Genomic DNA, 13,685 nt, shown 5'->3' with positions numbered 1-13,685 from the left:
GCCTCTGCTTGGCGGGGAGCCTGCTTCCTCCTCTCTCTGCCTACCTGTGATCTCTGTCAAATAAATAAAGAAAATCTTTAAAAATATATATATTAGCAAATCAAATCCAACAAAACATTAAAAGGATGATACACCCTGGAAAAACGAGATTTATCCCAGGAAAGCAAAGGCTGTTCAACATACCAAAATCAATTAATGTAAATACACCACACTCCTAGAATAAGGAGGGAAACCACATAATCACAGAAAGCATCTGACAAAACTCAACATTCTTTCATAGTAAAACACTCAGACACGCAGGAATTGAAGGGAACTTCCTTAACATGATAAAGGGCATTTATTAAAAAAAGAAAGAAAGAAAAAACCCACACCTAACTTCATAATCAATGATGAAAGACTGCAAACTTTCCCCTAAGACCAGGAACAAGACAGAGGTATCTGCTTTCACTTCTACTATTCAACTATAGAAGGAGTAGCCAGAGCAATTAGTCAAGAAAAAGAAAAAAAGGATGTGAGGGCGATCTGGCTGCGACATCTGTCACCCCATTGATCGCCAGGGTTAATTCGGCTGATATGGCTGGCTAGGCGGGGGTCCCCTTCCTCCCTCACCGCTCCATGTGCATCCCTCCCGAAGCTGCGCGCTCTGTCGAAGAGGACGACCTTCCCCGATAGAGGAGAGGACCATTCTTCGGTCAAGGGTATACGAGTAGCTGCGCTCCCCTGCTAGAACCTCCAAACAAGCTCTCAAGAAAAAAAAAAAAGATTCAAATTGGAAAGAAAGATAAACTATCCCTATTTGCACATGACATGATTCTATATATAGAAAATCCCAGAAAACTGCCAGAGGTAATAACCAAATTCAGTGGGTGTATGATCACCACACAAAAATCACTTGTGTTTTTATACATTAGCAATGAATAATCTGAAAGAAGACTAAGGAACAACTCCATGTAAAAAATATCCAAAAGAACAAAATATTTAGGAATAACTTTAACCAAGGAGGTGAAAGATTTGTACATTGACATTACAAAATCTTGCTAAAAGAAATTAAGAATGTAAATAAGTGGTTGGGGCTCCTGGGTGGCTCAGTGGGTTAAAGCCTCTGCCTTTGGCTCAGGTCATGGTCCTGGGGTCTTAGGATCAAGCCCCGCATCAGGCTCTCTGCTCAGTGGGGAACCTGCTTCCCCCTCTCTCTCTGTCTGCCTCGCCACCTACTTGTGATCTCTGTCTGTCAAATAAATAAATAAAATCTTTTAAAAAATGTAAATAAATGGAAAGACACTCCACGGTCATGGATCTGGAGACTTAGTTATTGTTACAACGGCAACTCCCCAAAGCAGATTCAATTCAATCCTGATCAAAATTCTAGTGATCTTTTTTTGCAGAAAGAGAAAAACTGATCCTCAAATTAATATGAAGCTACAAGAGGTCCCAAGTAGTCAAAACAATATTGAAAAAGAAAAATAAAGTGGAAAGACTCAATACTTCTCATACTACCTCAAAAGTTTCTACAAAGCCACAGTAATTCAAAAAGTGTGCCATTGGCACAAGAACATTCATACAGATCAAGACAGCAGAGCTGAGAGTACAAAAAATAAATTCAAAGATCTATGGCCAACTGATTTCCAACAAGGGTGCCATGACCATCCAATGGAGAAAAGAACAGTCCCTTCAACAAATGGTGCTGGGACAAGTGTATAACCACATCCAAAAGAATGAAGTGGGCCTCCTAGCTCACCCCATATATAAAAATTAACTCAAGGGGCGCCTGTGTGATTCAGTGGGTTAAAGCCTCTGCCTTTGCCTTGGGTCGTGATCCCAGGGTCCTGGGATGGAGCCCTGCATTGGGCTCTCTGCTCGACAGCAAGTCTGCTTTCCCCTCTCTCTCTGCCTGCCTCTCTGCCTACTTGCGCTGTCAAAGAAATAAATAAAACCTTAAAAAAAATTAACTCAAAATGGATCAAAGACCTAAATTTAAGAGCTAAAGCTATAAAATACAGGGATAAATCTTCATGACTTCAGATTTGGAACAGATTCTCAGATTTGATACCAAAAGCACAAGCAACAAAAAGAAAAAATAATAATAAATTGGACTTTATCAGAATTAAGAACTTTTGTGCATCAAAGAGCATTATATTAAGCATGTGAAAAAAAAAACCTACAGAATGGAAGAAAATATTTGTCGACCACATACTTAATAAGGGTTTAGTATCTAAAATATATAAAGAATTCATCCAACAACAAAAAGATAAACAAACCAACTAAAACATGGGAAGAGGGTTTGAATAGACATGATTCCAAAAAAGACACACAATCACAAGATGTTCAATTATCACTGGCCATTAAGGAAACACAAAATTATAATGAAAATACCATTTTGCAACCACTAGAATAGCTTATGTACATATATATGCACACACATACAAGCATATATTCATACATAAATGCTGGCAAAGATATACAGAAATTGGAACCTAGTACATTGTTTGCAGGAATAAGATAAACACAGAATTACCGTACGACCCAGGAATCCCATTTCCTAAGTTTTTTATGCAAGAGAAATGAAACTACATGTCTACACAGAAACCTGAACACATTATTCCTAATAGCTAAGTGGGGAAAGCAACCCAAACGGCCATCAGTGGATGAATGGATAAATTATTTGTGGTATGCACATGCACAATAGAATATTATTCAGCCATAAAAAAGGAACAAAATACTTATACATGCTACAATTTAGCTGTACCTCAAAAACATTACACTAACTGAAAGAAGCTAGACATAAAAAATCACATGTTGTATGATCCCTTTTATATGAATGTCCAGAAAAGGCAAACCCATAGAGACGGAAAGCAGGTTAGAGGTTACCAGGGGTCGGGAGGAAAAGAGCATGGGGAATGATCACTTAGTGAGCTTGAGGACTGTTTACGGGGTGATGGAAAGTGCTGAAACCAAAGCAAGCTGGTGGTTGTACAACACCGTGAATACACTAACTACTACTGAACTGCACGCTTAACTGGTTAATTGCATGTTATGTGAATAACATGAAAAACTCCATGAAAGAAAATGTAGTTAGACGATAGTATATTGATTCATCCATACAAATACTTGAACACCTACCACACACCAGGCACTTCCCGAGTACGTGGGTTAAGATGGTAAACAAAACTTTTGTGCTAAAAATTTATTTTTTTAAAGACTTTATGTATTTATTTGATAGGGAGAGACAAGTTAGAGAGGGAGCACAAGCAGGGGGAGTGGGAGAGAGAGAAGCAGGCTCCCCGTCAACCAGGGAGCCTGATGTGGGCCTCAATCCCAGGACCCTGCGACCATGACCGTAGCCAAAGGCAAACACCCAACGACTAAGTCACCCAGGTGCCCTTCTGCTATGAATTTAAAAAGTAAGGTAAGAGACTAGAGAGTGACAGCTTGGACTATTTTAACTCTGTTAAGAGAAGACCTCCTGGAAGAAGTGTTCATTTGAACAGAGACTAGAATGAACTGAATGAAATGAATGAAATGAAATGTTATTCTGCTAAATACTAATATACTAAAATACAAATATTATCAAAATCATCACATGCAAAAATTCTTTTTCTAAAAATAATTTTACTCTTGGGGCGTCTTGGTGGCTCGGTGGGTTAAAGCCTCTGCCTTCGGTCAGGTCATGATCTCAGGGTCCTGGGATCGAGCCCCCCATCGGGCTCCCTGCTCAGTGGGGAGCCTGCTTCCCCCTCTCTCTGCCTGCTTCTCTGCCTACTTGTGATCTGTCAAATAAATAAATTTTTAAAAATCTTTAAAAATAATTTTATTCTTTATTACAAATAATTTTTTATAGCCATTGGACTATATATATATATATATATATATATATATATATATATATACACTGCTTCTACAGTTTCCTTGCAGGACAGCTCTCAGGACCAAGCCATACTCCCAAGAGAGCCTGTCATTCATCTTGCTAACAAGGCATGTTTTCCTTTTGGGAAATCACTCAGGAAGCAAAGAGGGAGAGGAATTACCACTTATGATATGCTAGGTTCTCACATTCACTCATATTTTCACTTTTATTCCTCACAACTACCTTTTCATCAATGAGAAAAATTGAGGTTCAGAAAGGGTAAGTAACATACCATCATAGTTAGCTAAAGGAAGGACCAGAATTTAAATTGGGTCTGATTTCAAACCCATACTCATTTCATACATAAATTTGTCTCATTTTGGGGCACCTGGGTGGCTCAGAGGGTTAAACCTCTGCCTTCGGCTCGGGTCATGGTCTCAGGGTCCTGGGATCGAGCCCTGCGCCTGGCTTGCATCGGGCTTTCTGCTTGGCGGGGAGCCTGCTCCCCTCTCTCTTGCTGCTTGCCTCTGTCTACTTGTGATCTCTGTCAAATAAATAAATGAAATCTTTTTTTTTTTTAAGATTTTATTTATTTATTTGACAGAGAGAGATCACAAGTAGATGGAGAGGCAGGCAGAGAGAGAGAGAGAGAGAAGCAGGCTCCCTGCTGAGCAGAGAGCCCGATGAATAAATGAAATCTTTAAAAAAAATTTTTTTTTGTCTCATTTTTACTGAGCACATCTTAGGCCAAACTGAAAATACGACGACGTGCCGTGTCTTTGAGGAGCTTGTCATCTCAACACTAGAGACCCATCCAAGATGTACCAGAACATTCCTTGGTCTAAAGAAGGCAGAGCAGGCTCCAGAATCATGAGGTCTTTGCTCTCCAATGCCATGGCATGTACCCACAAAGTCCAACTCAGGTTAAGAAGTAAGGAATCCGGGGCACCTGGGTGGCTCAGTGAGTTAAAGCCTCTGCCTTCGGCTCAGGTCATGATATTGGGGTCTTGGGATCCAGCCCCACATCGGGCTCTCTGCTCGGCCGGAAGCCTGCTTCCTCCTTTCTCTCCGCCTGCCTCTCTGCCTACTTGTGGTCTCTGTCTGTCAAATAAATAAATAAAATCTTTAAAAATAAATAAATAAAAAAGAAGAAGAAGAAGTAAGGAACCTACCCTCTACCACTCCAAACCTGACTCGCAGCCTCGGAGTCCAGCCCCGTGCCGGGATTCACTACCCTTCCTGGAGTACCAATGGCTATGCAACAAACCTCCTCCCCTCAACCCAGCCATCACCATCTGCTGCCCCCCACCCACAGTTCTGTGTTCAAAACTGCACAGCAGTTCTAGCAGAAAAGCCACATAAAATCTTCCCCAAAATGCTCAACATCATTTCCTCGCTAAATCTGGAGAAGGCTTCCTTGCCTTTAACTTATATTCCCGTAAGTCATTTGTAGCTATAATTACATTCCAGATGCAGAAATGCGACGGTGCTGGGCTGCGACTATTAAGCTCTCTACAGAGTGACCAGGCCTCAGGGACTTGTTCACTGCTAACAAGCTAATGTTTGTGAAACTGTATAAAGAGATAACGACTAAATACTATCATTATTACTAGACTACCAGTTTAAATGTAAATTAAGAGAGGGAAAGGGGAAAGAAAACACATTAGTAAATCAGGTTTGGGATTGCTACTCAGCAAGATGTAAACAACATCTGAACCACAAGGGTAAAGAACGTCGTAAGGGAATTTGTTAAAGGATGTTGAATGCAATGTTGCTGCTGTAAGGAAAAAACTCAGAACAGGAAGAAGGAGTGGAGGGAATACCGGCTAGAAAAATAAGTCGATACAAGGTGAACAGATGTTAAAGGAAAGTAAAGGCTGCATGTGAAAAACATATGCTGGAGAAATACACAATTTCTTTAAAAAGCACTACATAGCAGCAAAAACTAAAACACTAGAATCAGAAAACAAAATTAAAAACAAAATCCAAAACTGGATTATAATTCAGCTTAAACTAACCACACAGCACAGTAATGAAAACACAAACTCTAGAGTCCAGTGGGCCTACTGCCCTTCATTTTTCTCATCTATAAAATGGGAATGATTCTTACTTCAAAAGTCAGGTTGGCACAGAGGCGGCCCCCACGGCAGCCACTTCCCTGTTCCCGAGCATCCCTGAAGCACAGCCATGGGGCACAGCTTCAGACTGATGGGCCCTTCTGACATGCAACTCTTCCAGCCAATGCTTCTCCTCTTCTGCAAGCTTTAGCTCATGCTTGTCCTCCCCAGAAAATACCTCTGAATCCCCCAGTCCAAGTTACACGGCACCCCATGCTTCCTCAGAACCTCTGGTCTAGGGGCGCCTGGGTGGCTCAGTTGGTTGAGCAGCAGCCTTCAGCTCGGGTCATGATTCCAGGGTCGTGGGGTCGGGCCCCGCATCGGGCTCCCTGCTTGGCGGAGAGCCTGCTTCTCTCTCTCCCTCTGCCTGCCGCTCTACTTACTTGTTCGCTCTCTCTCTCTCTCTCCCCCCATCAAACAGATAAATAAAATCTTTAAAAAATAAATAAATAAAATAAAATAAATAAATAATAAAAAATAAAATTGAATTAAAAAAAGAACCTCTGATCTACCCTCACAGCACCTACCACACCGTGCCATAACCCACAGGCTTTCTGGCTCGTCACTTTCCAGAAGCTCCTTGAGGATGGCCATCATACAGCAACCCGACTGTTCGCCCTTGTCATCTAGCACAGCTCCTGACTAAGCTCTCAAAAAATGTGTATTGATCAAATAATTGCCAACTCTCTTAAATTGGGGTAGAGGCCAAGCAGCTTCCCTGGGGCAAATCTTGACAAATGAAGAATGTAAAGAAAAAACTCTAGTCTGGGTGAACAGTCCATGCTTTGCCTGACTTGGAACAGTCACTAACCCCAAAACTCCAAGCCTCCCATATAAAAAGACGGAATTCAGTTAGAAAGTCTCTATGGTCCCTACCATAGGCGAGGACATATTATGTTCATATTTTAAGATCTTAACATTTTTATTTTACTACATCTTAATTACCTATGAATAAGTAGTTATTGTTATGAAAATTAACATCAGGGGCACCTGGGTGGCTCAGTCAGTTAAGCACAACTCTTGATTTCACCTCAGGTCGTGATCTCAGGGTCATGAGATCAAGCCCTGCATCAGGCTCTGCACAGGGGTGGCGGTGGGGGCGGGGGGAAGCCTGCTGAAGATTCTCTCTCTTCTCTCTCTCCCCCTCCCTCTCTAAAAAAAAAAAAAAAAAAAATTAACATCAGTAGAATGCTTTATTGTCCATTTCACTAATAACAAGCGTATGATGTGCATGATGCTTTCTACCCCATTTTATAGATGGAGAAACCTATGCAGAGAGAACCAACAGCCTGCCCAAGTACAGAGGGTGGGACTGGCATTCAGATGCTCCCCTTCTCAAGCTGGGGAATGGACAGCTCCAGGGACACATGGTAGGGTGACAGGGGAGCCCTCAGGGATCTTAGGGAAGCTAAGGACAAACAAAAATTGCAGTTTTTGGAGAATTAATAGTACTCAAAAATTTGGGAGACAAAGTGTGTTTAAATTTTTTAAAAATCAGACATATTATTGGGTACAGCATAAAATCTGTATTAAAACTTAAGATAAAGGGGTGCCCTGCTGGGTCAATCACCAAATATGTGACTCTTAAGCTCAGGGCCATGAGTTGAAGCCCCACGGTGGGTGTAGAGATGACTTAAAAAATAAAAGATAAACCTTTTTAAAAAATTAAAGCTAAATTTAACAGGCCTAGACTCCCATTAAGGGCCTGAGACATACTACGTTAAAGCCATGCTATGTCCTTTCTCACAGAGAAATGCCATCTGAAATCTGAACACTTAATTTGCCCTGTAATAATGTCTCAAACATCAGGCTGTATTAATCCAAAAAGGACAGAATTTAATTTCTACAATAAAGTTGTGACTTCAGGGCATCACTGAGCAGAGAAAGCCAAGAACTAGTATCCCCATTCTTTCTTTCTAAGTCATTAAAAGCACCTCGGGACGTTACAATGTCAAATGAAGTCTCCCATCATACAGGCCTCTTAATGCAACAAACCAGGGAGCTAAGCCTGCCGGAAGGGGGGTGGGGTGCGCGCCGGTGGGCACAGTCAAGGGAGGCAGCTACAAGGCACACCCGATGCTAGGCACACATGCAGATGTTAGCAGCCAAACCACACGGAATTACTGTGTGGGCATCTGGTGTGTCTCTTGGCTCTCCCAAACTTGCAGCTCTGGACAAACACTGACAGGAGAGGCCTAATGGGTACCTCATTACCTCCGGTGTATGCAGGCCTCCTACTGGGCATTAACCTTCCAGAGTACAAAGCCAGTCTCTGAAAACCTTCACTATAACCATCATGACTCCTGAAGATTCATGTTTTACCACTCTGATACTACTACTGTCCTCAGATTTTATTATCCTACTTGGTTAATCAATTTAGCTTTTCTCTCCACTTAAGGAACCAAGTTTCCAATAAACATGCTTTTGGGTTTTGCTATAGAGTCAGTGTTTAAATTAGAAAGGAAATCACAGCATCAGAACAGCAGGTCTGATAACCTTGGGAGAACAGCCTCATAAAAATTTATCCAATCACCTCCATTAAAAAAACAAAAAAAAACAAAAAAAAACCCACAAAGTTTAAATCAGCACAGAACAAGCCCTAGAAAAACGTAAATCATGAAATGAAATTGTAGGACCCGGTTTTTTTATTTCTTGAGAATTAAAGAGATTTAGGTCTTTCAGCACAGATGATGGGGCAGTAGGTTGGCGGGCGTTGGGGGGAGGGTCCGGAGGAAAGATGCTTTTTATTCACGTTTACACCCCTCCCTGACCACCACTCTTGGAGACTCCCTGCCTACGATGGAAACAGTAGACACAGCGGAGTGCCGCCAGCCCGCTGCTCTGCTCCCCAGTGTAGGCTGGCCTCCTGGCAGCGGCATACGCTTGACCCACTTGAGCTCCTGGTTAAGCTCTAGAGGACAGCACACAAAACATCGCAACTGGAAATCCACTGCCCAGCGGCATCACCAGCACTGTGCTAACTGGCAAGAAATGAAAAAGGGCAGCAAATTGCCAGATCTCATCTCACCAAAACACAGGGTGGGTAGGGAGACATTCTCTCTCTACATTTCTAAGGGTCCTGCAAGAGGCCCAACAGCCGCCCAGCGCCTTCCCCAACTACCCCCAGCCAGCCAGAAAGAAGCTTGTTCCCCTTTGCTGAATTCCCACCATACTTCCAGTCTTCCACGCAATCCACTAATTCACTTTAGCCGACGACTACTCAGTTTCTTCCTGGTGGGTCCTCCCTCTCCAGCTGAGGGTCAGTTCCCTCCAGGGCAAGGTGGTAAATTTCCACTTTCCCCACTCTTCTGCCCACAAGCTTTAGTCCTGGTGCTGTCTCAGTCCAATACCCGTGGTTTTGGGCATCTCCCTTCCTGGCACACAGGGGCAGACTTCTGCAGACCAAACCGTTAAAGGCAGGCGCTGTATCTCACTCATCCTAGCTCTGTTAACAAGAATATTATGGGAACTTGAGGCACATTAAGTGAACATTAAGTTAGATGAGAAAAAGATTCCCAACTCCCAGTTAATGATCCACTTATCTCGAGGAATATAGAATTCAGCAAGAGATTCCCACCTGATTTTTGGAGCTGTGAGAAACCCACAGTCACCTACATTTATGACATCTTACTACCTGCCAGCCTCAGCTCAAGGTGTCTGCACAGCGAGACAACAAATTTTAGCCAAAAGAAATTTTACTGCTTAATGATAAAAACCTCACCTCTTCTTCCTAGGTTGGTCAGTCCCCCACCCCCTACTCTTCTAGAATATGGTTGTGCAAAACCCAGCCAATCAATAAAGGCTCTTTAAAATGGGAAAGCCGTTTGTATTTTCTAGTTAATTGTGAATCATAGATTCTACTCAAGCACACATAGTTTTCTTACAGTTTTCCTTTCTGTTCAAAATTACGTTTTCTTTTATGTCCGTTGACTCCTTTGGACCCAAAGCCTCCAGCTACGATGCAAGCGACACCTCAGCCCGTTCACCTCTCTACTGCCCCCCCTGCCCTCGGGCATCTCCCTCAGGCTCTACTCCTCCCACTCAAAACAAACCTAAGCATCACCTCCAGTTAGGCCTCAACTCCCTCTCTCGGGTCACCTTCCAGACCCACTGGCCTCACTTCCTTCTTTCTCACTCAGTAACTCTTTCCAGTTTCTGTCCATATGTGAAGTCAATATTATGACTCTCCCCCCTCACCCAAAAAAATAGTATTTCTTCCTCTACGAACACCTGTAAAAAAGCACACAAGGGGTCCTGACTCTGGAATCAGCACAGGGACCTTGGTCCCCAGATGTCTCCTCTACCAAATAAACAGTTCTTAAACTGACCATGGCACAAAACTCAGCTGTTGCATAATACTTGATAGTTCAGGTCACTTGCTGTTTGGAGAGTCCTGCTATATGAAGATGAGAAAATAGAGATGGGCAAAATTAATGCAATTTCCTTTGTTTGCTCAAGCCAGCCCAGACTTGCAACACCACAGTGCCGGTTTTATCCTTCTTGAAGTACAGCTTTAACATCATGCTCACCCTCAGTTCATTAGCATATCTATCCTGACAATACCCCAGAAAGGCCTCTCTCAGCTTTACACAGTAATAAATAAATAAATAATAAAGGGATTCTAGCCAGAGTGTTTACAGAATCAAAATCCCAAACACAGGGGGAAAGAGCAACAGGCAGCCCAGATGTTTCAGTTAAATGAAGGACTTTCTTCCAGACATGAACCAGAGCAGGAATATTTTGATGGTATTAACAGAAACAACAGATCACTGTAAAATATCTTTACACTGTCCGACTAAGTGAGGCCATCTTAGAAAGTCCAAAATGCATGAACAGAATCCAAGGAAAATAACTGGTCTTCTTTCCCCTCACAGACAAATTCACATGTCTTAAAAAAAAAAAAAAAAAAAATTGCTGGACTTCTCCCTGTCAGTTCTCTCTGCTCTCCTGGCTTCTGCATTGTGACAGCTGGAACAGATGGCGTCTGGGTGAGACACCTTAACATCTTAAACCTCATGCATGACAGGGGCTGATCTAAGTAGGGATGCTGGTATCCCAGGTCTGTCCGGATGTCCGCCGTCATGAGCATCCACTCCCAAGAATTCCCGTTCTTATATATTTCCCAGCTTCCACACCAATAACGCTTATTTTGCTTGGTCGAAGAATTTTTCATCTTTAGACTAATCCTAAATGTGCATCGCGACAGTCCCAACAGGGTGAAAAGGCACATAGCCCCCTTTCACGGGAAAATCGAACGGCGGTGCACTATTCTGCCAGACCCCCTACATATGATGCAGTCTTTTCAACAGGCCATTTTCAAGGATGGGAAAGACACGCGAAGATTTGAGCACCGACAGACGGTCCACCACGTCATCTCTCTAAATAAAGGTTTTACAGAAACCGAGAAGATTACGGAATACGTCTCCCAAAGCTTCAGCAGTGTGTGTATTCACGACAAATGCCAGGGGGGGGAAAAAAAGAAAAAAAATTATGGCTCCTCCTCGGTTGTATGCTGTGAATGTAAATGAAGAGGCAGTAAGGTAACGCTACTCAGCACTGCCTTTATGACTCCACAAAAATAAATGACCGCACACGCACACGCGCGCGCGCACACACACACACACACACCCGCATCTCCGTCCGAAATCTGATTCAGCGCTTAATAGGAAAAACGTGAAACACAACCGTTTCCCTGCACGGCCCACGATCCGGACGGCTCTTGAATTTCCAGGCACGTCCACGGCCGTCCGTCCACTTCCATGTTGAGGCTGCGCTTCAGAGCGAGGGCAGAGAAGGTGCCACACGCAACCCTCCCTACAGGTCCAGGTATTAAGCACACGTCCCCAGACCGGGTGACAGTGTGGAAACGTGGCAAAGCGTACGTGAGCGAGAGCCCGGCGCCTCGGGAGGAAATTTTAAAAGACCGTGGCACGGGCCATGCCCATCTTCCGCCCCCCGGAGCCCAGCCCGACCTTTCCTACTCATCAGGGGTGGGATGCGAGCCTGTTGCCCCGAACGGCAGCCCAGGGCGCCCTGCCTTCGAGGCCACTGCAGCGGCCCGCTCGGGGATCCGTCAGAGGTCCGTCTGCAGAGCAATGACTCAGTATAAACTTTTAAATAACGGCTGGAGAAACCCACCCGCCGCCCGCCCCCGGGCGCACGTCCGCGCCTGCGGACCCCCGGGCCCGCGCCCGCCCTCGGCGCGCACACCCCGCCCCGCGGGCGATGCCGGCGCTCCCCACACCCCGCGGGACTCACGCTTCCAAGAGGCCTCGGCGCCCCGTTTCCTGAAAAGCTGCGGGCGTCCCGGCCCGCGGGCCCCGGGCCCGGCCTCGAGGACAAAGTTTTCCGAAGTTGAGGCGCTCGGGGGGCAGGCGGGCCCGGGCGGGGGCGGGGGCGAGGCGGCGCCGCACCGGGCACTCGCCGCCGGGCTCCGGGCCTGCTCCGCCCCGGCCCCGCTCCGGCCCCGGGCCCGCCGGCGCCACCGTCACCGCCGCCACCGCCGCTGGCGCGGGAAGGAGCCGCCGGGGATGGAGCCGCCCGCCCGCCCGCCGCCCGCCCGCCGCCGCCACGGCCCCTTACCCGCGGTCCGCCCCGCTCGGCCGGCTCAGGGGCGCCGGGCGCGTCCTCCGCCGCGGTCCGCAGCGTCCTGCTCCCCGGGCAGCCCCATGTCGGGGGGCGGGGAAGGGCCGGCGGCCGCCGCCGCCGCCGCCGGCTGGAAAGTCCCTGCTGGGCTGCAACCCCGGCTCGCGCACGCGGCGGCCGCGCCGCGCCGCGCTCCCTCGCGCCCTCACGCACCCTCTCACAGCACTTCCTCTCGCGCGCTGGAAATCCCCGCCGGCCGCCGGCGCGCGCCCTGGCGCGCGCCCGCCCCGCCCCCGCCGCCCGCGCGCGCGTGGGAGCGCAGGAGCCGGCCGGGCCCCACGCGCCCGCGGCCCGCGCGGCCCCGCTCCCCCCCCCCCCGCCCCCGCCTCGCGCGCGCACGCGCCCGCCGCCCGTTGCTAAGGCCCGCCCGCCCGGCGCCCGCCCGCCGGCCTTAGCAACCGCGCGGCGGCGGCGCGAGCCGGGGCGGCCCCCGACGCCCCCAGCGCCGCCCGCCCCCTCGCTCTGCGCGGCCCGCGCCCCCGGCCGCCGCGCGGCCCCGCGGTCCCCCCCTTTCCGGGTTAAAAAAAAAAAACAAACTGCCACGCAGCCGCGTGTGGGCCCCAGAGGTGCAGGTTCGGTGGCGGCCGGGAGCGATGGCGTCACCGTCTTCACCCGCGCAGCCACGCGCACTCCCACAGGCTGCGCCCCTAGACACACGCTCCCCATCAGCTCACGCACCCGCACCCTGGCCGACGCGGGCTCCCACACACGCATTCCTGAACACGGGCCTCACACACGCACGCTCCCGCTCACCTGGGCACAGACACGCTCGCGCGCCCTCGCACACACACTCATTCACACAGCGGCCAGCAGCCCCGCGCACGCCGCACACGGGCGCTCACACTCGCGTGCCTCTCTCTCTCACACACACACACACACACCCCGCGCGCGCGCAGGCGGGTGGCGCCGAAGGTGACTCGGGCCATCTGGGCCTCTGCTCGCTCCTCCTGAGGGGCCGTCGGAGCGCCCGTCGGCGGGCGTTTCCTCTCCTTCCTCCCTGGGCTCCTCCCACACCCAGGAAGCCGCGCTCACTCAAGTGGGGACGCGGTGGCCAGTGGGCCCGAGGGCCCGGCGTCCCG

At 47.6% G+C, this 13,685-nt stretch overlaps 1 protein-coding gene across 8 annotated transcripts in view; it reads right to left on the bottom strand.

The window, feature by feature from the left end:
* Nucleotides 1-13,426, bottom strand: part of TRAF3 (TNF receptor associated factor 3) — a 117,464-nt gene extending 104,038 nt beyond the window's left edge. For 4 of the 8 annotated variants that reach the window (XM_032345360.1, XM_032345359.1, XM_032345364.1 and 1 more), the window contains exon 1: nucleotides 12,544-12,810. The gene's annotated coding sequence lies outside the window, so the exon portion shown is untranslated. Of the gene's footprint in view, nucleotides 1-6,906; nucleotides 6,999-12,543; nucleotides 12,812-13,359 lie in introns of those variants that run through there. The other 4 variants (XM_032345362.1, XM_032345363.1, XM_032345367.1 and 1 more) reach the window with 4 other exon arrangements.
* Nucleotides 13,427-13,685: the final 259 nt, after the last annotated feature.

This window comes from Mustela erminea, chromosome 5, assembly GCF_009829155.1.
Source record: "Mustela erminea isolate mMusErm1 chromosome 5, mMusErm1.Pri, whole genome shotgun sequence".
NCBI classification, from domain to species: Eukaryota; Metazoa; Chordata; class Mammalia; order Carnivora; family Mustelidae; genus Mustela; species Mustela erminea.
Note: the sequence above shows the minus strand (reverse complement) of the source record. Positions and strands in the feature narration are given on the sequence as shown.